The sequence below is a fragment of the Mesoplodon densirostris genome, chromosome 19 (genome assembly GCF_025265405.1).
Source record: "Mesoplodon densirostris isolate mMesDen1 chromosome 19, mMesDen1 primary haplotype, whole genome shotgun sequence".
Lineage (NCBI taxonomy): Eukaryota > Metazoa > Chordata > Mammalia > Artiodactyla > Ziphiidae > Mesoplodon > Mesoplodon densirostris.
Genome location: NC_082679.1, coordinates 28,302,667 through 28,327,225, shown reverse-complemented (window position 1 = coordinate 28,327,225; position 24,559 = coordinate 28,302,667). Strand labels below are relative to the sequence as shown.

At 48.8% G+C, this 24,559-nt stretch overlaps 1 pseudogene; it reads right to left on the bottom strand.

The window, feature by feature from the left end:
- Positions 1-81: 81 nt before the first annotated feature.
- On the bottom strand, positions 82-24,450 carry LOC132479642 (zinc finger protein 541-like; annotated as a pseudogene).
- Between the last annotated feature and the right edge of the window lie 109 nt (positions 24,451-24,559).

Below are 24,559 nucleotides of genomic sequence, written 5' to 3'. Positions count from 1 at the left end.
TGGAGACAAATCTTGAGGGTCCGGGATAACGGTGGCCACTTCCCTTTCCACTGCCACGGATCAGTTTAGAAAGAGCACGGGCTACAGTTCTGGCCGAGGAGACGTGAGGGGCGTTCTGTTGGGCGCTGCTACAAGCTTTCCTCACTTTTAAAAAGGGCAACAAGGAAGGGAGGGAGCTGCTCTCTGCCCTGCACCCTCCGAAGGTTTGGGTGCTCCGCGTACAAGAGGGGATTCTTGCTGCTGCTGCTGCAGCCGACTTGCAGACGCTGGCCACTGCTGGCAGGCCTTGACTTCACCGTGGAGCCACTGGCACCACCACGTGTCCTGAGAGCTTAAACCTACGCCGACTCCTCTGTTATTACGGCCCGAAGCATACGCACTATAGATATCTAAACTCACCTTTTTGCTGCTTTATCACTCCTACCTTCCCGCTCCTAAAATGTAAGCTCTGTGAGGGGAGGGGCCTGTCCCTCCATCACTATGTCCCCATCACGTGGACTGGGCATTGTCTGGCACAGCTACAGCAGGTGCTTGATGAATGCTGGCTGCATTCATGCATGAGGGTCCTCCAGGGCAGGGACTCAGTCACTGTGGCTTCTGGGAGCGGCAGGGGCTCAAAAGCCTTCGCTGGATCAACAGGCAGGGAAGCCAGAAGACAGCTTCTTAAGAAACAAATTTAATACTATATACAAGGGAAAACGTACAGAAACAACAAAGGAGACGCAACAGGGCTGGAGGTGCCCATCCCAACTAGCTGCCCACGCAGAGGGCCGATGCCAGCCCCTAGCTCGCCCTCCTCCTCCTACAGTTGGAAGGGCTCCACGGGCCACCTTGCCCTGGCGGTGGGATCCACGTGGTCCTGAAGCCGGTGCCACTTCATGTGGGCATTCCGACCCTTGATCTTGCCAAACACCCTGAGGAGGCACCAGAGGACACAGGGGTCAGAGCAGGGGGAGGCGGGTAGCCCTGAGGGGGGCACCCCAGAGGGCTGAGGGCAGGCGGTGTGGGAGCATCCAGGGAAAGGGCGGTACCTCTCACACTCCCGGCAGGGAAAGAAGCCCTGGCCCTTGCTGCTCCCCGGCAGCTCAGGGGTCCGCTTCGAGCCGGTGTTTGGGCTGGAGTTGGGGATGGACTCCCTCCTGTAACTCTCAGTAGTCCTCTGTAATTCGGGGGTGGGACGGTGGCTGGGTTTCCTCCGAGGGCTACGAGTGACCTGCACAGGGGGCAGAGGTGATGAAAGGGTGCTGACCGCCCCGCCGCCCTTCTAAGGGAGAAGCAGGTGTCCAGAGCGTCCAGACGTCGTGGGGTGCACCCCCCCACCGCCAGCCAGCTTGGATGGGCACCGGGCATCCAGATCCGTGCTGAACTCCTGAAGCCCTATCCCGAGACCCTCTACCTTCGCTTCTGTCCTGTCTGCTTCACCCAGCTCTCTCTTGACCCTCTTTTCCGGCACTGGGGCTCGGCCGCAGTCAAACTTGTTCATTTTCTTCTGCATGTAGTAGAACTCGACACACTGGGCTACTGTTTTTGTCTGGACCTAGTGGAGGAAGACAGAAACCGGCTAAGGACAGTGCCTCAGGAGTAGCAGTGAGTATGGCCTTGACGCCCTAAATCCCCTCCCCATGGGGCCAGCCGCCACTTTTTGAAAGCCCTCCTGAAACGTTTCTCCCCTACGGCTTGGTATGCTCCACTGCTACGGGGGACAGAGAATCACAAAGTCCTCCTGGGGATGAATGAGTTCAGAGAGAAGCCACCAGAGTCAACACCATCTAAGCTCTGCACGCTCTGAGCCACAAGGCTGGCCCGGGAAGGCTTCTCTCCAGGAAAACGCACACACGGTACACACGAGGACGCTCACTGTGACATCATGTGGAGCCACATGTCTACCGACTGGGACTAATTAAACCAGAGTGTCCTTACGGGGTGGATACCTCATAGCCTTATGTGACAGCTAGGCAGAGCCCTCCAAAAAACTGAAGAGGAAGGAATACTTCCCAACTCAGTCCGTAAGTTCAACATTTCTCTGATACCAAAGCCAGACAAAGATATTACAAGGAAAGAAGCCTACAGACCAATGTCCCTCATGAACATAGATGAAAATTTTTAAACAAAACTTTAACGAACAGAATCCAACAATATATATATGTGTATATATATATATACGTGTATATATGTGTGTGTATATATATATATATATATATATATATATATATATATATATATGTATGTATATATGTATATATATATATAAAGGACAATATACCATGACTAAGTGGAGCTCATCCCAGAAACGTGAGGTTGGTTTAACAATCGAAAATCAATGTAATTCATCATATTAAACTTAAAAAAGAGAAATCATATGAGCATCTTGATAGGTGCAGAAAAAGCATTTGATACAATCCAATGTCCATTCCTGATGGAAACTCTCAGCACAATAGGAATAGAAGGAACTTCTCTTCAACCTGATAAATGAGACCTACAAAATCCCTACAGCTAACGGTGGAGTGGTTTCCCCTCAAATATCATGAACAACACAAGGATTTCCACTCTCACCACTTCTACTCAATACTGTACTGGTGGTTCTAGAGTGCAAAAAAGGCAAAAAAAAAAAAAAGTAAAGGCATCCAGGTTGGAAAGGAAGAAAGAAAAGTGTCTTTATTTGCAGATGATGTGACTGTCTATGTAGAAAATTCAGTGGAATCCACAAAAAAGTTACCAAAACTAGTAAGTTAGTTTGGCAACATTTCAGAACACAAGATCCATATAAAAATCAATTTTATTTCTATACATACTAGCAACAAACCATTGGAAACTGAAATAAAAAAGAACTCTAGGGCCTCCCTGGTGGCGCAGTGGTTGAGAGTCCGCCTGCCGATGCAGGGGATACGGGTTCGTGCCCCGGTCTGGGAGGATCCCATATGCCGCGGAGCGGCTGGGCCCGTGAGCCATGGCCGCTGGGCCTGCGCATCCGGAGCCTGTGCTCCGCAACGGGAGAGGCCACAACAGTGAGAGGCCCGCATACCGCAAAAAGGAAAAAAAATAAAAATAAAAAATAAAAAGAACTCTATAACATCATAAAAAACACAAGTACTGGGCTTCCCTGGTGGCGCAGTGGTTGAGAGTCCGCCTGCCGATGCAAGGGACACGAGTTCGTGCAATGGTCCTGGAGGGATCCCACGTGCCATGGAGCGGTGGGGCCCGTGAGCCATGGCCGCTGGGACTGCGTGTCCGGAGCCTGTGCTCCGCGGCGGGAGAGGCCACAATGGTGAGAGGCCCGCATACCGCAAAAAAAAAAAAAAAAAAAAAAAAAACTGAAAAAAACCAAGCGCTTAGGAATAAATCTGACAAAAAGTATGCAACAACTGTACACTAAAAACTTCAAAACATTGCTGAAAAATTAAAGATTGAAATAGAGAGATATACCCTGTTCACGAGTCAGAAGACTCAATATTGTTAAGGTAACAACTCTCCCCAGTTGACGTAACGAGTCAAAAACAGTACCAATCAAGTTCCTAGCAGAAATTTTTATTTTGAAATTGTCAAGTTATTTCTAAAATTCATAGGGAATTAAAAAGGATGTAGAATACAAAAAATAACTTTGAAAAAGAATAACAAAGTTGAAGGACTAACATTTTCTAATTTCAAGACTTAGAATAAAGCTACAGTAATAAAGACAGTATGGGAATAGCTTAATAAAAGACAAACAGATCAATGGAACAGAATACAGTGTCCAGAAGTAGATGCATATATATATGGCCAACTGATATTTAACAAAGGTACAAAAGCAGCTGAGTGGAGAAAGTATGGTCTTTCCAACAAAAGGTACTGGAATAAATATCCATATGCAAAAATGAACTCACCTCGCACCCCATACAAAAATAAACTTAAAATGGATCATAAATCTAGAAATAAAACCTAAAACTATAAAACCTCCAGAAGAAAACATAGGGGAAAATCTTTGTGACTTTGGGTTAGGCAAAGATTTCTTAGATACAACACGAAAAGCACAGTCTATAAAAGAGAAACTAGTAAGTTAGGCTTAAGCAAAATTTAAAACTTTTCTTCAAAAGACACTGTTAGAAGACTGACAAATGGCATATGGGGAGAAAATATTTCCAAAGCATATATCTGGATAAAGGACTGGTGTTCAGAACAAAATAAGAACTCCTACAGCTCAATAAAAACACAGACACTCCAATAAAAACAGAGGCAAAAGATATGAACAGACAGCTCACCAGAGAAGGTGCACAGAGAGCAAAAAAACACAAAGATGCTCAGCATCATTAGTCATTAGGAAAATGGAGTCAGATGCGACTGTACACTCATTAGAATGGCTAAAATTAAAGAGACTTAGCATACCAAGTGTCGACGAGGGTGTGGAGCAACTGGACCTTTCATAACCTGCTGGTGGGAATGGGAAGTGGTAGAGCCACTTTGGAAAACAGTTTGGCAGTTTCTTAAAAAGTTAAACATACATCTACTATAAGTTACCCTCATTCCCCTCCTAGGTATTTATAATCCCAACCCCGTGTCCGCAAAAAAACAAACAAACAAAAAAAAAAACCCAGTACATGTCCGTACAAAGAGTTGTATGTAAATGTGCAGAGCAGCTTTATCTGTAGTCATCAGTAACTGGAAACCACCAACAGGTGGATGATTAAATGAACGGTGGTCCGTCCACACAGTGGTATACTCCTCAACAGTAAAGGGATGAACTATGGGTACACACGACAACATGGATGAATCTCAAAATCATTAGGTTGAGTGTAAGAAGCCAGACAAAGCAGATCACGTGCTGTATGATTATTCCATTTATATAAACCTCTAGAAAATGCAAACTAATTTAGAGTGACAGAAAGTAGACAAGAGTTGACTAGGGACCCGGGTGGCAGGAAGGAAGGGTTGCAAAGGGGCAGGAGGGAACTTTTGGGGGTGAAGGATACTCTCATTATCTTGATCATCGTGGTGGTCTTACAAGTGTATAACTATGTCAAAAACATTAAATCTCACACTTCGATTATGTGCAATTTTGCGTACATCAAGTTAAAAAAAGAGCAAAATAATCAGCAGGATATTAAGTATATGATGTCATCCTTTTTTGAGAAAGTGCATATAGGTGTGTAAAATCCGTATGGGCAATAAATACCTGTCAGGTTATCAAATGAGAAGTAGGATTGTGGGGAGGGGTCTGGAGGGCTTTATTTTGAACATGGGATTCATTTCTGTACCGTTTCAGGTTGTTCCAAGCAATGGCATTGTAGTTGTCAACTGTTCACAGCATGAGCAGAGTATCGCCCCTGAAAGGCCCTGCAGTTCTAGCGCCTCGGCCGTGTGAAGGAGCCTTGTCTACACCAGCCTGCCATGTTCGCCTTACCATCTTGTGTATCAAGTAGAAGTCCTTCTTGTAGGCACGGAATGCCTTCTTAAAGAGCCTCTTCTCCATGGAGGTCCAGATGTCCGAACCTATTGGAGAAACAGCCAAGAGGAGGAAGGATGTTTCTCCTTCTGGGACCACAGCCACGGCTGAAGTGCAGACTCCCCTCCTTTTTCAGGCCACCGAGCGCCACTTATATGCCAAGATTTCTGCTAAGCCCCTTACTTGCTTTATCTCACACAATCCTCACAAAAACCTTAGCAGGTAGGGGCGATTACCATCCCCACTTGACAGGTGCAGCAACTTGAGGCTTCCTCTGGTTAAGAGACTTGCCAAGGGCAGGCGTGGGCCCCTGGTTGCCTGACTCCAAGGCTGGAGTGCTCAACTGGGAAACCTGAGCCCACCCCAACCTGGCACTCCCCTTCTGGCCAGGAAGAGCCCACGAGGGAACCAGTGGAAAGGGGAAGGTTGGATCCAACTAGAGAACAGCACCCACTGAGTCCCCCAGAGAGGACGGGCCCTTCTGGGAGGGCAGGTGCAGGCCCCAAGAGAACTCCGGGAGGCACGTGCAGAGCTTGCCATGGAAAGTGACTGGCTCGCAGGGGCCTCAGCCAGGCCAAAACCACGCGGGCAGCCACGCTCGTTACCTGTGTAGTGATAGTTGGCGAGAGGGTGAGTCCGTGGCTTCTGGGGTCCTCTCAGTAACAGGGTCTCCAGGGCAACCTGGAACGACAGGAGTGGTGGGCAACTCTCTGAGGGAGGGAAGGTGAGGTAGAGGCCCACCTTCATTCTTTCATCCAATCAGAAAATATGTGCAGCCCTCCCTAAAGCCACCCCTACCCCAGGGCGACTCAAAGTGTGGTCGGTCTGTGGACTGGCCACCAGCTGTGAACCACTTGGGACACATTGCCTACAGCACTAAGCGGACTGTTGAGTGCAGCTGACGTTACCTTTTTCATAGCAAGATTTACTTGATGACGAAACAGTGTGTGGACTTATTCTGGCACAAGCTCCTTATTTCTTCAGGGAGCAGCATTTGGAGTGGCACTGCCCCTGCCCTACCCCATGTTACGGTCCTCATAGCACTAATCATTATCTATCACTTTTAAAAAATGTATTTCATGTGTTCACTCTCCTAAAATGTAAGCCCTGCAAAGAGAGGGCATTTGTCTTGCTCAACAGCGTAACCCCGGTCAGGACTCGCTATGCAGTTTGCAGGACCCAGCGCAAAATGGAAACACGGGGCCCTGTGCTCAGAAACTATTAAGAATTTCAAGATGGTGGCAGCAGAGCATTAAACCAAGAATGGGCCCCTGAGCTGGCCCCAGCCTGATACCGTGACATCACCAGGTATCAGGAGGACCCAGTAAATGTGTGCTGATTACTCTGCTCAGCACCCACCACGTGCCAGCCACTGCCTCTCAGCTTGAGAAAAAGCACCATGTAGCCCTGACTCTTGGGTCTCCAACTCGGGTGACGTGACTTCCTCTCCCACTACACACAGTTGGACTTCTTCATTTTCTAAACTTCAGGATTGTGAGGAGGGTCCTTGGAGGAGGCAGAGGCATTTCTGTTGCATCAGAGGTTTGCATACACCATTTTTAATCCAAAAGTTAATGTTCAGTAAATAAACCAGATGAATGCAGGCCCTGAGTTGGTTCTGCTAGGCACCGCCTCCCCAGTGCCGCGCTGAGATGAGGTAACGCTGGAGGAACCCTGGTGCTCTGCTGTCACCCCAGAGAAATAACTGATTGAGCCCGTATGTGTGCATTTCCCCTACGTTCCAAAGGACACCACCAGTCCCAAAGCGACCAGGGAGAAGGGTGGGTGGCCAGCCTTTGGTTCTCGTGAGCTGCAAAGCCCCAAGTAGAAGGCACGTGTCTTGCGCCTAGAGCCCCTGGCCCTAAGAGACCAGGGAGCTTCCCACAGCTCCTCTGAGCCCCCGCCCCGCCTGCACCGCACCTGGATGTTGCCCTGGGCTTCATGCAGGCAGTGCAGAGCGAGCTCCAGGTTGGTGCCCCCGCCCGGCATCACGCTGGAGCAGGCCACGTTGCAGAGCTCGGTCACTGTTTCCAGCAGGCAGCCCGGCAGCGAGAAGGAGAGGAGACACAGAGGGTCAGCAAGTGCCAGAGAGGAAACCTCCCCAACAGCACAGATGGGGTGGGGGGCTCCTGTCACCATCTCCCTCACCTCTCTGTTACAAGCAGGCTGAGGGAAGGGAGCGACAAGGAGGATGGGCAGAAACCCTGCTCCTGGCACCTGCTCTGGATGGCCTGGCCAGCTACTGGGTGAGAGGAGAGGTGGGGCAAGGGACTGCAGCACAGCAAAGCAGTCCTGCGCTGAAGGCCAGCTCTGCCCACCCCACCCCCGCCTGGGGATCACTGCTTCTTGGTCAAGGTGAGAACTGGGAGGAGAAACCCCTTGGACATGGAGGAGGGCTCTCGGGAACCTGGCCCCAAAGTCTCAGTCACCCCTATCCTGCGTCTTCGGGTTGGTCATCACATCTCCCCATGGCTTCCAGACCAGAGTAGCTACATGCTCGTCACTTCCAGCCAGTGATCTGTCCTGGAGCTCTGGGATCTCAGCCTGAAACTGGCTCCCTATGTTGATGTGTCTGAAATGAGGCCACACACACGGACATAAAAGGTATATGTGTGTGACCAAGATGGGAAATACAAGAGAGATGTGTGGTGAGCCCTGCTCAGCAGGGCTGTGGAACCCACCTTTTGGCCATCTCTCAGACACAGGGAGTGCTCATCAGCCCAGCAGACACGCCACTGGTATTCCAGAGACCTCTTGAGGGATACTTCCTTCCTTCCTCCAATTTGCTTTTTCGCCAGATTTCTGGCTTCAGGCGTTTGGGGTCTAGGACAGGGGAGGTATGTGCTGATACCTGGCATTCTTCTGTATCCAAGGGAACATCCAAGCTACAAAACAGTATCTCACTGCGCCATCACCAATTCTATCTAGAACCCCAGGGTGCTGGGCATTCTGTCTGCAGACATCCAACTATGGTATGTCTGGACAGAAGGAATATTGGGGAAACACCTGGAAAAATCCACCACTTCTCTCCTAGAGAGGTTCTGGGTCTAGACCTGACTTTCCCGTGATGAAGGCTCCCTTGGGAAAAACCGACACTGGAATGCAAGGAGGGTAAAAGCATCCCCACGTTGCAAGGACCCTCAGGTTCTAAGTCTGTTCCAACTCACGGTTCAGTGCTGATCTTGCTGTTGTCCTTCACCACACTGATGCCAAAAGAGCCGTCCATGTGATCTGGAAAACACCCAAAGAAGAGCCTCAAGGAGACTGGCTACAACTGACCCATGAGGCCCTTTTTGCCTGCCTTTCCAGAGCAGCTAAAAGCAGGCTCTTCAAGATTGCATGGTATACACACACTACTGTATATAAAATAGATAATCAACAAGGACCTACTGTATAGCACAGGGAACTATACTCAATGCTCTGTAATAACCTCTATGGGAAAAGAATCTAAAAAACAATAGATATGTGATTATGTATAACAAAATCACTTTGCTGTATACCTGAAACTAACACATTGTAAATCAACTCTAATCCAATATAAAATTGAAAATTGGAAAAAAAAGATTGCATGGTATGGAGTTTCCTCAAAAATTAAAAGTAGGACTACCATATCATGCAGCAAACCCACTTCTGGGTATTCATCCAAAAGAACTGCAGTCAAGACCTCAAAAAGATATCTCAACTCCCATGTTCACTCCAGCACCATTCATAATAGCCAAGATGTGGAAACAACCTAAATGTCCACTGACAGATGAGCACATAAAGGTAATGTGACATCAACATACAATGAAATACCATTTAGCCTTAAAAAGAAATTCTGCAATATGCAACAACATGGATGACCATTGAGGACATTATACTAAGTGACATAAGCCAGTCACAGAAAGAGAAATACTGCATGACTCCACTTATATAACGTATCTAAAGTAGTTGAATTCATATTGATAGAATCAAAGAGTGGAATAGGGGTTACCAGGGGTTGGGGCAGTGGGAAATGGGAGGTTACTAATCAATGGGCATAAAGTTTCAATTAATCAAGCTCTAGAAATCTGCTGTATAACATTGTACCTATAGTCAACAATACTGTATTGCACACTTAAATCTTTGTTAAAAGGGCAGATCACAGATTAACTGTTCACATCACAATAAAATAAAATAAAAAGATTGCATGGAAGTGGGATAAGACTTCTGAAAATGTAGAGTAAGGAACTCGGCAAAACAACAGATTTACTGACAAAAATCATTGAAAAAGAAAAAAAAAAGAACAGTAAGCTAAAGTCTCTGCACGTTGTCCCAAAGGCATACAGCATTTTAAGAAATACTCATTCAAGAAAACCTACTAAATCTCGGGAAGAACAGTGAGAGTCTGTGGCACTGGAGCCATGGCCCACCCCCTTACCCACCTAGCCCCCAGCTCTTTGTAAAGGAAGCTCTACCCAGGTAGGTGCAGCCAAGGAGATGGGGGCTGCTTCTTCCCCTGGCTCCCATGCTTAAAGAATTAAAGCAAGATAAAATAAAAATTTGTCATCAAAGAGAAAATGCCATCAAGAGATGGAAATTATTTTTTAAAAAGATACAAATGTGGACTTCCCTGGCGGTCCAGTGGTTAAGACTCCACGCTTCCACTGCAGGGGGCATGGGTGTGATCCCTAGTAGAGGAAGTAAGATCCTGCATGCTGTGCGATGCAGCCAAAAAAAAGAAGAACCAAATGGAAATAGTTCAGGGGTTAAAAAAGTACAATAACCAAAATACGGCTCAACAGTAGATCTGAGCTGGCAGAAGAAACGATCAGCAAACCTGAAGATAGAACAATGGAGACTATGAAATCTGAAGAACAGAGAGAAAAAAATATAGGAAAGTGAAGAGAGCCTCAGAGAAATGTGAGATGTCATTACATGCAACAATATATATGTATTGGGAGTACCAGAAAGAGGGGAGAAAGGGACAGAATATTTAAAGTATTAATGGCTGAAAATTTCCCAACGTTGATGAAAAACAATATGTATATCCAGCAAACTCTACAAACTCCAACAAAGATTAAACACAAAGAGCTCTACATCCAGACATAACATAGGCAAAATGTGGAAAGCAAAAATAAAGATAAGATCTTGAAAGCAAAAAGGGAAAAACAATTTGTTACATACAAGGGCACTACAGTAAAATTAACAGCTAACTTTTTAAGAGAAACGATGTAGGTTACAAGGCAATGGGATAATATATTCAAATTACTGAAAGTAAAAAAGTGTTAACCAAGTATCTTATATTCAGCAAATTATCTTGCAAAAATGAAGGTAAAATAAAGACACTCCCAGATAAATAAAAACTGAGGATACCTGTTGCTGGCAGACCTGCCTTACAAGAAATATTAAAGGTGAAATATTATTCAGCCCGCAAAAAGGAACAAAGTACTGATACATACTGCAACTTGGATGAAACCTAAAAACATCATGCTAACTAAAAGAAGGCATTCATAAAGGACCACATACTGTATGATTCCACTCATATGAAATATGCAGAATAGCCACATCGATAGAGACAAAGTAGATTAGTCGTTACCCACGGCTGGGGATGGGGAGGATGGAAAGGAGGGACTGCTAATAAGTACAGGGCTTCTTTTGGGGATGATGAAAATTTCTGAAAACTGATGGTAGTGATGGTTGCACAGCTCTGTGAATATACTAAAAACCAGTGAATTCTATACTTTAAAGGGATGAATTGTATGGTATGTGAATTATATATCCCTAATAAAAATAAATAGTAAAGAAAGTCCTTCAGATTGAAAGCAAATGACATCAGATGGTAACTTGAATCCAAACCAAAAAAAAAAAAAAAAAGCGAAGCGCTAGTAAATATGGGTAACTATAAAAATCACTAGGATTACATATTTCTTTTCTTTTTTTAATGGCCTTAAAAATAACTGCATAAAACAATATGTATTGTGGGCCTGTAACATATAGAAATATAATATATGTGACAGTAACTGCACAAGGAGCACAGCTGCATTGGAGTAAAAGAATATCACCTCAGACAGTAACTCAAATCCACAAGAATAAATGAAGAGATCAGAAATGCTAAATAAGAAGGTTAATATAACAACCTCTATAAATCATGCTTGCTTTCCTTTATCCGCTCAGTGTTTTTACACAAAATAAAATTATATAAAGCAATAAACATGACCAGTACGGTATTACTGGGTCTCTCACATATAATAGCAAAAGAGTTAGAAGGAATAGAGCTAGATAGGAGCAGTGTTTCTATATTTCACTGTTAATGAGTTATTACACATCCTAACAGATTCTGATAAGACATATATTTTAAGTCCTAGAGCAACCACTAAGAAATGACTAAGAAACATTGAAAAATTAATGGAATTAAAATGTCACACTAGAAAATACTCACTTAATACAAAAGAAAGCAGGAAAGGAGGAACAGAGGGAGAAAAAGACATGTAACGTATAGAAAATAAAAAGCAAAATGGCAGATGTAAATCCAACCATATCAATATAACATTAAACAAGAATGGATTAAACAAACCAATCAAAAGGCAGAGTTTGTAAGACTGGATAAAAAACACATGATCCACCTAATGGTGTCTAGAGGTAACATGCTTTATTTTCAAAGACACAAATAGGCTGAAAGTAAAAGAAGAGAAAAATATATACCAAGCAAACAACAACCAAAAAAGAGAATGGAATGGCTATACTAATGTCAGGCACATTAGACTTTAAAACCAAAAATATTACTAGAGATAATGATAAAATTATTGTAATAATGACAAATGATGTCACAATCACATCCTAATGATAAAAGGTCAAGCCGTGAGGAAGATGTGACAATTACAAACATATACACACCTACAAACAGACCCCCAAAATACACCAAGCAACAAACGACAGAACTGAAGGATGAAATCAACCATTAAAAAATAATAGTTGGAGATTTCAATACTTTCAACAGTGGATAGGGCAACTAGGCAGAAGATCAACAAGGAAATTGAAACTAACTAGACAAAACAGACAAAATACAGCATTCCACCAAACATCAGTAGAATACATTCTTCTCAAATTCACATGGAACATTCTTCAAGACAGACCGGATTCTAGCCCATATAACATGCCTCAATAAATTTTAAATTTTAAAATAAATTTAAGGGAATTCCCTGGCGGTCCAGTCATTAGGACTCCACGCTTCCGCTGCAGGGGGCATGGGTTCGACCCCTGGTGGGGGAACTAAGATCCTGCAAACCGCACAGCACAGCCAAAATAAATAAATAAATAAATAAAATAAATTAAATTGAAAAAGAAACAACGTATGTACTCTGACCAAAAGAGAATTAGATTACAAATCAATAAAAGGCAGCAATTTGGAAAATTCACAAATATGTGAAAATTAAGCAACACACTCTTTAACAGTCAGTGTATTAAACAGGAAGTGGAATGATAAATTAGAAAATACTTTAGCTGAATGAATATAAAAACACAACATAGGGCCTCCCTGGTGGCGCAGTGGTTGAGAGTCCGCCTGCCGATGCAGGGGATACGGGTTCGTGCCCCGGTCTGGGAGGATCCCATATGCCGCGGAGCGGCTGGGCCCGTGAGCCGTGGCCGCTGGGCCTGCGCATACGGAGCCTGCGCATCCGGGGCCTGTGCTCCGCAACGGGGGAGGCCGCAACAGTGAGAGGCCCGCATACCACAAAAAGAAAAAAAAAAAAAAAAAGACATACTAAAACTTACAAAATGTAGCTAAAGCAATGTTCAGAAGGAAATCTATAGCTGTAAAATATCTGTATTAAAAAAGAAGAAACATCTCAAATCATTTATGGTCAACTGACTTTCCACAAAGGTAGCAAGACAGGGCTTCCCTGGTGGCGCAGTGGTTGAGAGTCTGCCTGCCGATGCAGGGGACATGGTTTCGTGCCCCGGTCTGGGAAGATCTCACATGCCGCGGAGTGGCTGGGCCCGTGAGCCATGGCTGCTGAGCCTGAGTATCCGGAGCCTGTGCTCCAAAACGGGTGAGGCCACAAACAGTGAGAGGCCCACGTACCACAAAACAAACAAACAAACAAACACCTCACAATGAGCTACCACTTCACACCCACTAGGATGGGTGTAATAAAAAAGACAGCTAAGAAGTGTGAGCAAGGATGTGGAGAAACTGCAACTTTCATACAATGCTGGTGGAAATTTAATATGACCCGGCCATTTTGCAAAGCAGTCTGGCAGTTCCTTAAATGGTTAGACATAGTTACCCTTTGACCCAGCAATTCCACTCTGAGTTATATACCCAAGAGAAATGAGGACTTATGTCCAACAAAAACGTACACATAAATGTTCTTAACAGCACTGTTTGCAACAGCCAAAGGACACAAACAACCCAAATGCTCGTCAACTGATGAATGGATAAATAAAATGTTGTCTATCCAGAGAATTCAATATCATTCATCCATAAAAAGAAATGAAGCACTGATGCATACTACAACATGAACCTTGACAACATTATTCTAAGTGAACAACTAGACACAGAATGTCACGTATTTGATGATTCCAATTACATGAAATGTCCAGAATAGGGAGACCCGTAGAAAAAGTAGGTTGGTAGACTGGTGGTTGCCCAGGGCTGAGGAGTTGGGGGCTACAGGGCCTGTGTGTCACCGCTCGTGGATATAATCTTCTGGGGTGATGAAAATGCTCTAGAATTAGATTGTGGGATGGGTGTACAATCCTAAGAATACACTAAAAAATCACTGTACACTTTAAATGGGTGATTCATATGGCATGTGAATTATACCTCAATAAAGCTGTTTAAACAATTACTCGAAAGGGCAGGCAGAAGGGTGCTTAGGCTAAATGGCGTCTATTTTCTTTCTGGCTACAAAGTCATAAGCACCTAGAAGGCTGCTGGTCCCAGATGGTCCTGGGATAGTTCTGAACAGCAACGGGACCCCCAGAGCAGACCCAGGCGTAGGCCAGAGAGAATGGCTGGACCAAATTCTACAGGGGGCGGGGGTCTGGCCCCCCGCAGGCCCATCATGGGGCGATCAAGCTCACTCACCAAGCATGGCGCTGATGAGCCTGTCGGGACGGGCCCGGGCAGATGTGGAACAGAGAGTGTTGAAATACAGCCCAGAGCCCTCCCGGATGGGGCTGAGCATCGGGGGCGGTGTGTAGGGAGGTCACTGGGACAGTCCCTTCAGGAGGTGGTCCATCAGGAACACGGGCGAGCGCAGGCAGCTCTGGCGGCATCCTCCCGGGCCCGGCTCCCCAGACATGGAGGGCGGAGGAGGGATGAGCAGTGCCTCGGGCCGTGGGAGCTTCTTCCGCTTCCTGTGTTGGCTGCTCTCCTTGCTGTCTCTCTCTTCCCCGTCCTTCTCCTGTCCCTGGAGAAGAAGAGACTTCAGAACCACGGGGGTCACCTGAGGCCACCGGCCCCAAAGCTCAGACCTCAAGATGGCCTGAGAGTGGGAAAGGGTACTGACCAGCCAAATGCACACCCAGCATGGCCATGCCCAGAGTCCTCAGCGCAGGAAGCCGGGCAGGGCCACCACGCCTGAGCCAGACTCCAGACCCTAAGCCGGGCGACATTTGACGCTGGGGCCTTCTCAGGCACCCACCCCCACCCCAAGGAGAGGCCCTCACTCAGACCATTTTGGAAACTCATATCCGTTGTTAAAGTGACTGGCACTTAAAGTGTGGGGGCCAGACGGATGCAACAGCATGACAAAAGGAAAACCTGTTGCCCTCAAAATGACAGCAGCTCCTGGGAGACAAACAGTGGGCTCCATGCACCCTGTACCCGAGTCCAGCATGGACTTCTCCAGGTGGGGTCTTCCAGCACAGGCTGAAAAGACGACGGCTTGAGCTTGCTACACTCTCTCTTACCTCCACGCAATCTCCCCTCCTCTCTGCCCATCTTACCCCTCCTCATCCTCCGGCTCTCAGCTGCAACGCCCCCTTCCTCAGGCAGGGTCTCTGGTGCCCTTGGGGCTCCCACAGCTCCCTCTCCCAGCCCGGCCCGTTCTGGGTCGTCAGTGTCCGGGGATGGGTCTATCTACTCCGCTGGGCTGGGAGCCCCAGGAGACGGGGGCAGGCCTGTTGTGGTCGCTGCAGTGTCCCCAGCCCTGCCCAGCACAGGGCCAGACACAAAGGAAGTTCACTGGAGGTTGAATGGATGAATGAACACGCAAATCAAGCTCTTCTGGAGTCAGGATTTGGGGGCTTTTCTCCCAGCTCCCACTGGTAGCTGGAAAGCAGCTGGAAGGAAGTGCACCCACCTTGCTCCCCAGGGGATGGTTCGCTGGAGCCACTGGCACCGAAACAGGGACCACCAAAGGGGCGGCGGTCATGTTGTCCAAGGACTTCCTGCCTCCCGGGGAACTCTGCCTGTGCCCTTCTGGCCTCAGCACCTGTCTTTGTGGCTTGCAAAACTCCATGCCACACACCTACACACAGAGAAGAGCCAGCCCTTTAAGAGACACAGTACATAGGGAGCAAGGGGCCCCTCCAGAGCAGCACAGCCCTGACTCCCGGCCCCCAGCCAGGCTCCCTGCAGGAGGACGGCTCCATCCTGAGATGAATGGCAGCTTCGCGCCCCTTCACCTGCGGCTCCTGCTTCCCTCGAGGTGACGGCCACTGGTCGCTGTGAAAACACATGTGGCTGCTCAGCCCTCTCTCTGTATAAAACATCTGGCTGCAATTCTTGCAGACGTAAGTGCTCCTTGGCTCTGCCCAGTCTGTGGGACCACCACTGTGCTGGTTCCTGTGGGGAAGAAAGGGAGAATGGGACTCCGTCCCCAAACACTGATCCTCTGACAGACAGCTTTGGACGAACCCTAAAGAAATGGACATGATGCCCCCGATTCTCCGTGGCCTGGTGCTCACCCCTTCAGGAGTGAAGCATCCAGAGCTCGCTCACCCAGGGCCAGCACATCAAAGCCACCAGAGTTCTCCCGAGGGGCTTCTGAACTTACCAGCCACCCGCCATGTTCTCCTCCTTCATCGGGTGGGGGAGCCGGTAGATATTTCCACCCTGAAGACGAAAATACATCTGAGCCAACATATCAGAAATGAGATGCAAGAGTGAAAACTATAAGACTTGGAAGAAAACACAGGTATAATTCTTGGTGACCCTGGAGTAAGCAGTGGTTTCTTGGATGACTCCAAAACCAAACAAAAGACAGACGTATTGGACTTCATCAAAACTTACAACTTCTGTGCTTCAAAGGACATCATCAAGAAGTGAAAAGACAGAATAAGAGAAAAAAGTTGCAAATCATGTATCTGATAAGGGACTATGTATATTTCTGTATCAGTGATACATAATGAACTCTCACAGCTCAAAAATAAAATCACAACCCAATTTAAAAATGGGCAAAGGGTCTGAATAGACACTTACCCAAAGAGGATATACAAATGGCCATTAAAAGATGCTCAGGATTATTAGCCATCGGGGAAATGCAAATTAAACTATAATGAGATTATCATTTCCCACCCACTAAGGTGAACCAACTGGACAAGAACAAGTGTTGGTGAGGATGCAGAGAAACTGCAGGCCTCATACACTCTGGGTAGGGATATAAAACAGCACAGCTTTTTGGGAAAGTCTGGCACTTCCTCCAATAGAATTACCCTAGAGCCCAGCAATTCCCCTCCAAGGTATTTCCCAAGAGAAATGAAAACATATGTCTAAACAATAATCTGTACACAAATGTTCATAGCACCGTTATCACAATGGCCAAGAAGGGAAAACAACCCAAATATCTATCATCTGATGAATGGATAAATAAAATGTGGTGTTTCCATACAATGCACAAGTTACCAGCGATAAAAAGGAGTGAAGTTCTGACCCGTGCTACAGCACAGAGGAACTCTGAGAACATCAGGTTAAGTGAAAGAAGCAAAAGACACAAAAGGCCACGCAGCGTTAGGATTCCCGTCACATGAAGTGTCCAGAATAGGCAAATCCATGGAGACAGAAAGTAGATGCATGGTTGCCAGGGGCTGGGAGGGATGGAGAGATTGCGGGTGACAACCAACGGTGTGGGGTTTCTTTTTGCGGTGATGAAAGTGTATTGGCAAAGAGTGGCGATGCGAGCACGACCTCGTAAACAAACTAAAAACTACTGGATGGTGCACTTCAAGATGGCGAATTAGATGGCACGTGAATATTAAAGCTGTGGAAAAAAAAAAAAGAGGAGGAGGTAGCTGTGGTGCGACAGGAAGGATGCTGGACCTCGGAACATCACGAAGAGACGTGGCCAAGCTCTCTGCGCCCAGGACCTCGTGGGCACGATGTGGGAGGACCCAAGCTGCTCCAAAAGGGCGGACCAGTGCCAGGCCTGCAGTAGGGGCCAAGTCGGACTTGTGGACCTGTGATTCACAACCAGAATAGACACAGCATTTCACGTACAAATATCAAGGGTAAAGGAGCTCTGCCTTTACATTCTCTGAAGAAGTGAAGGAGGCAAATCCAAAAGGAAGCGAAAGGCAGAAAGAAAGCAAATAGAAAAAGCTTAGTGAAGAAACATGATGCAAAGTGTCTCTGACAACTCTAAAGCCCTGTTCTGTTGTGTGTGTGTGTGTTGCAGGGTGGAGGGTGATGGGAGGAACCATCCCTTCTCTGGAACTTCATTCGCCCCTCTGTAAACAAACTGCATCTGAGGATTTGCTGAGGTTAAATACAGTGCCTGGACAAGTCAGAAACACGGACACAGGTAAGGACGAGACTCTGCCCCCCGCATGGTCAGGTCCCGTGAGAGGGCCCTGGTACCTGGATCCTGTTGAGTATCATCAGCTTGGACTTGGAGTCCCAGGGGGGATCCGCTGGAGGCCCGGCCAACGACGAGAAGGAGGCCATGGCTACCTGGCTTGGAGAAGCTGCACAGCAAATATCCACTTTCACTTTCTCCTTCCGGAAGTGCTGGACCCCGGAGTTGCCAGAGAAGAGCCTGTAGCCTCCGCCCCAGGAGCAGGCCGGGCCCTCTCCACCTTTTGTGGCCCCGGAAGCCGTGCCATTCTCAGCCTGGGCCTGCTTCCCTGGGAGGTGGGCTCTGGATGGCTCCTCCCCTCCTAACTGGGTCTGATGCAGGCCCCGAGGGAGAAGATGTCCCTAGGTCCAAGGTCCCTTTCGAGGATCGCAACTGCTTGGCCAGAGAGGAGATGTCTGGGTTTCCAGGAGGGTCCAGGGACGCCGCCGTGGGGGCAGGTGGAGCAGCAGCCACTTTTGGTCTTCCCTTTGGGTCCTGGCTCACGCTGCTGGGGGAGGGCTCTGTGGGTAAAGCGGGTGTGGATTTTCTCCTGCGGTCTAGGGACCCCTCTGGATCAGGGTTCACGGGGCCAGCATGGAGAGAGTCAACAGTGGGTGCCACAGGTGGGGGTTGCTGTGGCCACGGCCCCTGCAGTGACTTCAGGGCAACTTGCTTGCCGTCGGGTGTGGGAAGCTGGGAGGAGGCGGCGGCCACCTGCGTGTGGGAGAAGATCCGCTGGGACTTGGTGATCATCTGGAACACCTGCATCTGCTCGTGGCTCACCAGAGACTCCTGAGCCTTCAGGACCAGCTGCTGGAAGAGCGGTGTGGCATCCGACGGGAGGCCGCTGGACTTCTGGCCATCCTGGGGGCCAGGCTCACCAGGGTTCTGCCGCGAGAAGGAGTCGCAGTCGAACTTGCTCTTCTTGGAAGCCCAGGAGTCGTCTTCCCCGCTGGTGCTGACGTATCTGGGGTCGCCCGAGGCCTCCCCCTGGGCCTTCAGGAGCGTGGGAGGGAAAGACGGCGTGTCCTCCAGACCGGTGCACTGGCTGGGTGAGGGCTCCCCAGCAGGGGAGTCGCTGCTGAGCCCGGGGCCCGGCTCGGAGCCCTCCCGGGACGGCACTGCAGAGGGCTTGTGGACGACAAACATACTGTTTCCTTTGCTCTTAGGGCAGCCCGACAGGTTTCAGAGCCACTGGAAACTGTGGCTTGATGGCTGGGAACTGGCGGGGACAGTCTGGCCATGGAACAGAGGCAGGCAGGCGGGCAGGGAGCGCCCTCGGGCCAGCCCTCCAGGGATGACGGGGGCTGGAGCAGCGGCAGCTCCGGCTCGGCTGGGTCGGGGCCGCTGTTCTCCGCTGCCCGTGAGTGGACGGCTGTGAACACGTCCGTGCCCGGCTCCTTCCGTGGGGGCCGGGGATCCTCGGGAACACCTCAGTGCCCAGGGCTCCTGGGGCCGCCGGGGTGCTGGCTGGGCCGCAGGAGGAGGACCCTGACGAGGGCAGGGAGGAACAGGCCGTGATCCTCCCTTCGCCGCTGTCTGAAGGCCCTCCCAGGGCTGGCCCGGGAGAAGGGATCGTCTGGCAGATGCTGCTGCTCACGATACAGCGCAGGAGGTCTCGGTTGGACAAGAGGGAGATGGGGGATGGGGCTTCCGGGGGCACCAGGGACCACAGGCTCGCGGGTGCGGGCTGGCAGGCCACCTCGTGCACACGGGGTGAGTTCCCGCAGGGCTCCTCCTCCGGAGGGACCTCCTTGAGGATGCACAGGCCGTGCTGGACCTCGTAGTGCTGGCGCACGGAGCGGTAGTCGCTGTAGCTCTTGCTGCAGCCCTGCTCAATGCACACAAAGGGCTTGGACTTCTGGTGGGTGAGCGTGTGCCCAGTCCTGGAATCACATGAGGAGAAAGTTAGTGGGTGTCTCGGCGTGGGTCACTAACTGCAGGAACCCAGGCGTGTCCCCAGGGGGCAGCAGCATCGCAACTCAGAAACTGTGCTCAGACCCTATGAGGAAAGACCCCTGCTATGGCCAAAGCCTTCTGGAAGGGGGAGCTCTTGCCCTCACCCCTAAGCAAACCCCTAATCTGAGATTAAAAACATCAGTGGGAGTCAAGTCAGAGTTCCCCAAAGTGGGTTCCTAAGGAACACCAGGCTCCAGAGTTGCTCCCTGAGGACTTGGGCTCAGCTGGCAAATAAGTTTGGGAAAAACACTCTTTACTTCTTGGAGGTTCCTAGGAGCAAACTGAAAAGCCACAGAGCAGATAACGAGAGATCTGTTGAACTTTCCATGTCTCTCAAACTTATTTGCCCACAAAACCATGTTTTTAAAATAGACCCTTTTAGCATCCCCGAGAAGCAGAGAACCAGAGTTCTGAGAACAAACTTAAGGAAACGCTAACTTGGGGATGATCCTTCCTTGAACAAAGGAGTCTTTACCTTCCCACAGGAGTCCTCTAGACAGCGACCTGGGAGCCCCACAGCAACAACAACAAAAAGCCAAATGCGCCTATAATGTCTGCAAATATAAAAGAATGCAAGTATGTAGTATATTTACATCATACGTATACCTGCATTAATATATTATAAATATAAACAAATGGGTAAATCACCCTCTGGGTTCCCAACAATCCTACTCCGGATGGTTCTAATCAATTGGACCCAGTAAATAATGAAACCCTTTCCCAAGCGTGGACCCTTGGCCTCCATCTGAGGGAAGCAGCAGAGAGGGCATCCGGAGACCCACTTTCTAGCCCTAACTGTTACCAGCTTGTGACAGGAGTAAATCATTTCCCATCCTTAATGGCGAGAGGGGAGAGGATACAATGAAAGCGGGATTCATCGAAGCCTCAGTAAAGGCTGGGCGAGCTGTAAACATGCAAGGGATCGTCCTCTCCCACTTACGAGTCTCTCAGTTTGAAAGTCTGTCTCTTCTCCCTCGGCAGCAAGAAAAGCTTATCATTTCTAAGACATGAAGAACAAACGGAATTCTGCTCCTCTTACACTGAGCTTGCTTTTTAAAGTCAAATTTTGAAAAAAAATCGAGTTAATAAAAGGGGGAATTGAAACAGGAAAAAAGAGAGTGAACACTGCATTGCCATGTTCTAGAAACAGGCATTTCAGAACCCCTCACGCCCTGGTGTTATCCCAACATATATTCCTCATGGAGTGCATATCTGTTCTGCTCAGACACCTACCAGGGACTCTGAAACTTTCTCTACGCAGTTAGCCCAACTCCCTCCATGACAAAATTGCCTCTGGAGTGTGTTTTTAAAGCACATGGGTCCTGTCTGCAAATCGCAGCGGCGCTCTCCTCACTGGAGTGAATCTGGAGGCTGGGGAGGGCGGGCTGTCCGGGGCAGTGTAGGCCCTGCCCCCCGCCCCCACCAAACACTGGCCGTGGGAGGAGCACAGGTCGCACACACCTGGGACACCCGACGGTGCGGGGCGGTGCAGGTGGATGGGAGGGGATGCAAAAGAACCGGGAACACGCCCAGCCCCCAGCAGCCCCCTGAACAGACATCCCGACCAGACTCCTACATACAGGTGGTCCTGACGCTTAAAGGCCTTGCTGCAGATTTTGCACACGTGTCTCCTCTCCTGGCTGTGCGTCAGGTAGTGCTTGCTGAGAGGACTGGCGCTGCTGAACACCTTCCCGCAGAGGCTGCGGTCCAGGAGTGGGTTCTGAGGGGACCTGTGCTGCCGCTTTCCTCTCCTTGTGCTCCCAGACGTGGCCCTGCCTCCTTCGTTAGCCTCTTTGGGCACCTTGAGCACGCCTAGCCCCAGGTCTAGACAGAGGGAGAAAGCACAGGTTATGACATCCGGGGACATCGGAGCCCGGGCCGAAGCACTCTACCACCCTCAGACCAACTTCAGCAGCTGAGTCCAACTCAGGGAGTTGGCCGAGAACCCCAACTTCAGCAGCTTCACTCGCAGAGAAGACCAGGCTTAGCACCAGGTGAGGGGGAGAAGGGACCCTGGTCAAGCCACACCTCCAGGGCGGCACCCAATCTTGAAGCCACACTTGGGGGGTAAGGGAGGGGACAGCAACAGTCTGAGAGCTTCCAGGACAGAGTGACTCGACAGGCAGGACTTCATGACGGTAACATCAACAGCACACTTGCAAGTGCAATCCAGAAATGCACAATGCAAAATCTTAGAAAAGTTTAAGTCCTTTCTCCCAGCCAATTCCACTCTGGTTTTTTAATTAAGGAAATTAAGGCCGATCTGTACAAATTAACGGAGATCTTGCAGTGAACTGCAAGCGAGTTAACTGCAGCATTGTTTTTCCTGGTGAAATGTGAGAAACCACCTAATAACTGACACGAGGGCAGGTGGGTGACTGCATTCTGGTCTCAATGGCGCAGGCATTTCAGATACAACTGTAGGAGAATATCCATTGACGTGAAAGGATGTTCATGCTGTACCACTAAGTGCCGTGCCACTAACAAGAGGATTGTTGAAAAACGGAATGACCTAGTCTTTAAAAGGGAAAAATAAATTTGAATAGAAACAAACAGAATGGGATTGATTGGTAGCATCATGGATCAACTTAATTTTCCTTTCCCTATATATCTGAATTTTCCATGTTTCTCTACTCCTTGGGTAAATGAGTAGTTTTTTTTTATAATTTCATTTTTGATTTTTTTTCTTTGACCCATGAGTTAGTTTAGAAGAGTGTTCTTTAGTTTCCAAATACTTGAAGACTTTTTTCTCTTATTTCTTTTACTTATTTATTTATTTTTGGCTGCATTGGGTCTTCATTGCTGTGCGTGGGCTTTCTCTAGTTGCGGCGAGTGGGGGCTACTCTTCGTTGCAGTGCGCGGGCTTCTCGTTGCAGTGGCTTCTCTTGTTGCAGAGCATGGGCTCTAGGCGTGCGGGCTTCAGTAGTTGTGGCTTGCGGGCCCTAGAGCGCAGGCTCACTAGTGGCGCATGGGCTTAGTTGCTCCGTGGCATGTGGGATCTTCCCGGACCAGGGCTCGAACCCGTGTCCCCTGCATTGGCAGGCAATTCTTAACCACTGTGCCACCAGGTTTTGATCCATCGCCTGGTCAAGTATCAGTGGGTTTTCCATGCCCTTGGCATAATTATTACTCATGGAATATTTGCTCTCAAATGCATGTATAGATTACACACTCGTGTCCTGGATTGCCATCCCGGAAAGCATTTAAGAAACATCAGGTTCGGGACTTCCTTGGTGGTGCAGTGGTTGGGAGTCTGCCTGCCGATGCAGGGCCCTGGTCTGGGAAGATCCCACATGTCGCAGAGCAACTAGGCCCGTGAGCCACAACTACTGAGCCTGGGCGTCTGGAGCTTGTGCTCCGCAACGAGAGGCCGTGACGGTGAGAGGTCCGCGCACCGCGATGAAGAGTGGCCCCCGCTTGCCGCAACTAAAGAAAGCAATCGCACAGAAACGAAGGCCCAACACAGCAAAACAACAACAACAAGAAAAAGTTAAAGGGCATTAAAAACAAACCAACCAGATATATGTGGGTAGGCATTTTCCATCCCAGTTACAGAATGAGAAAACTGAGACTCAAACAGGGAAAATGACTTGCCCAAGGTGGCAAAGGAAGGAAGAAGAGCCAGGCTGTAGATTCTGGTTCATCTGATGCCAGAGTCCTTTCCCCAACCACAGTGCCCGCACCGCTTCCAACTCAACTTCCTCCTCTGCTCCTCCTCCCTCCCCGTCTTTTCAGATGGACTGAACTGAAACCTGGCCCTTCTGTGAAGCCTCCTGACACCAGCGTTTGCCCTGCTCCCCTAGCCAGTCCCTCCGAAGGCAGCACACAGTTACAGACACAATCACGCCTTTAAGCCATCAATCCTCTGAGGTGTCCCTCTTCCTCATCTCAGTTATTAATAGCATCTACTCAGTTGCTCAAACCCCAGCCTGCCCTGCCAACCTCCATCTGTCCTTTTCCTTACCAGCTCTCCCTGTGATGTGTGACCTGTCAGCATGTCTGAATCTACTTCTAACATGATCCCTAATCCTTGCGCTTCTGGCCTCTTCACTGCTACTCCAGCCCAGGCCACCATCTCCGCTGAGAGCCTTCCAGCTACTCTCCAGGATTCCCGCCTTGCCGCCCACGGCACCCTCACAGCAGCTAGAGCTTTGCACAGCCTCCCCTGGTTCCCGTGGCAGAGTCTGTGCTTTGCCGCACCGTGGCCTGGAAGTGGGTCTCAGCCTCAGCAGCCTCCTCAGTGTGGCTTCCCACCCCCGCGCCATCCACCTGCCAGCGTCTGCCACTCCCTGTCACTCCCTCGGACTTGGCCCCCTGCTGTACTTTCCTCATGTCGCTTTGTGGTGGACACAAGGTGTGACTCCCCAGTGGCTGTTTCTGCTTCCTCTTCTTTTCCTGGCAAATGGGATTCCAGTTTGGATCGGGTGACAAGAAATTTGAG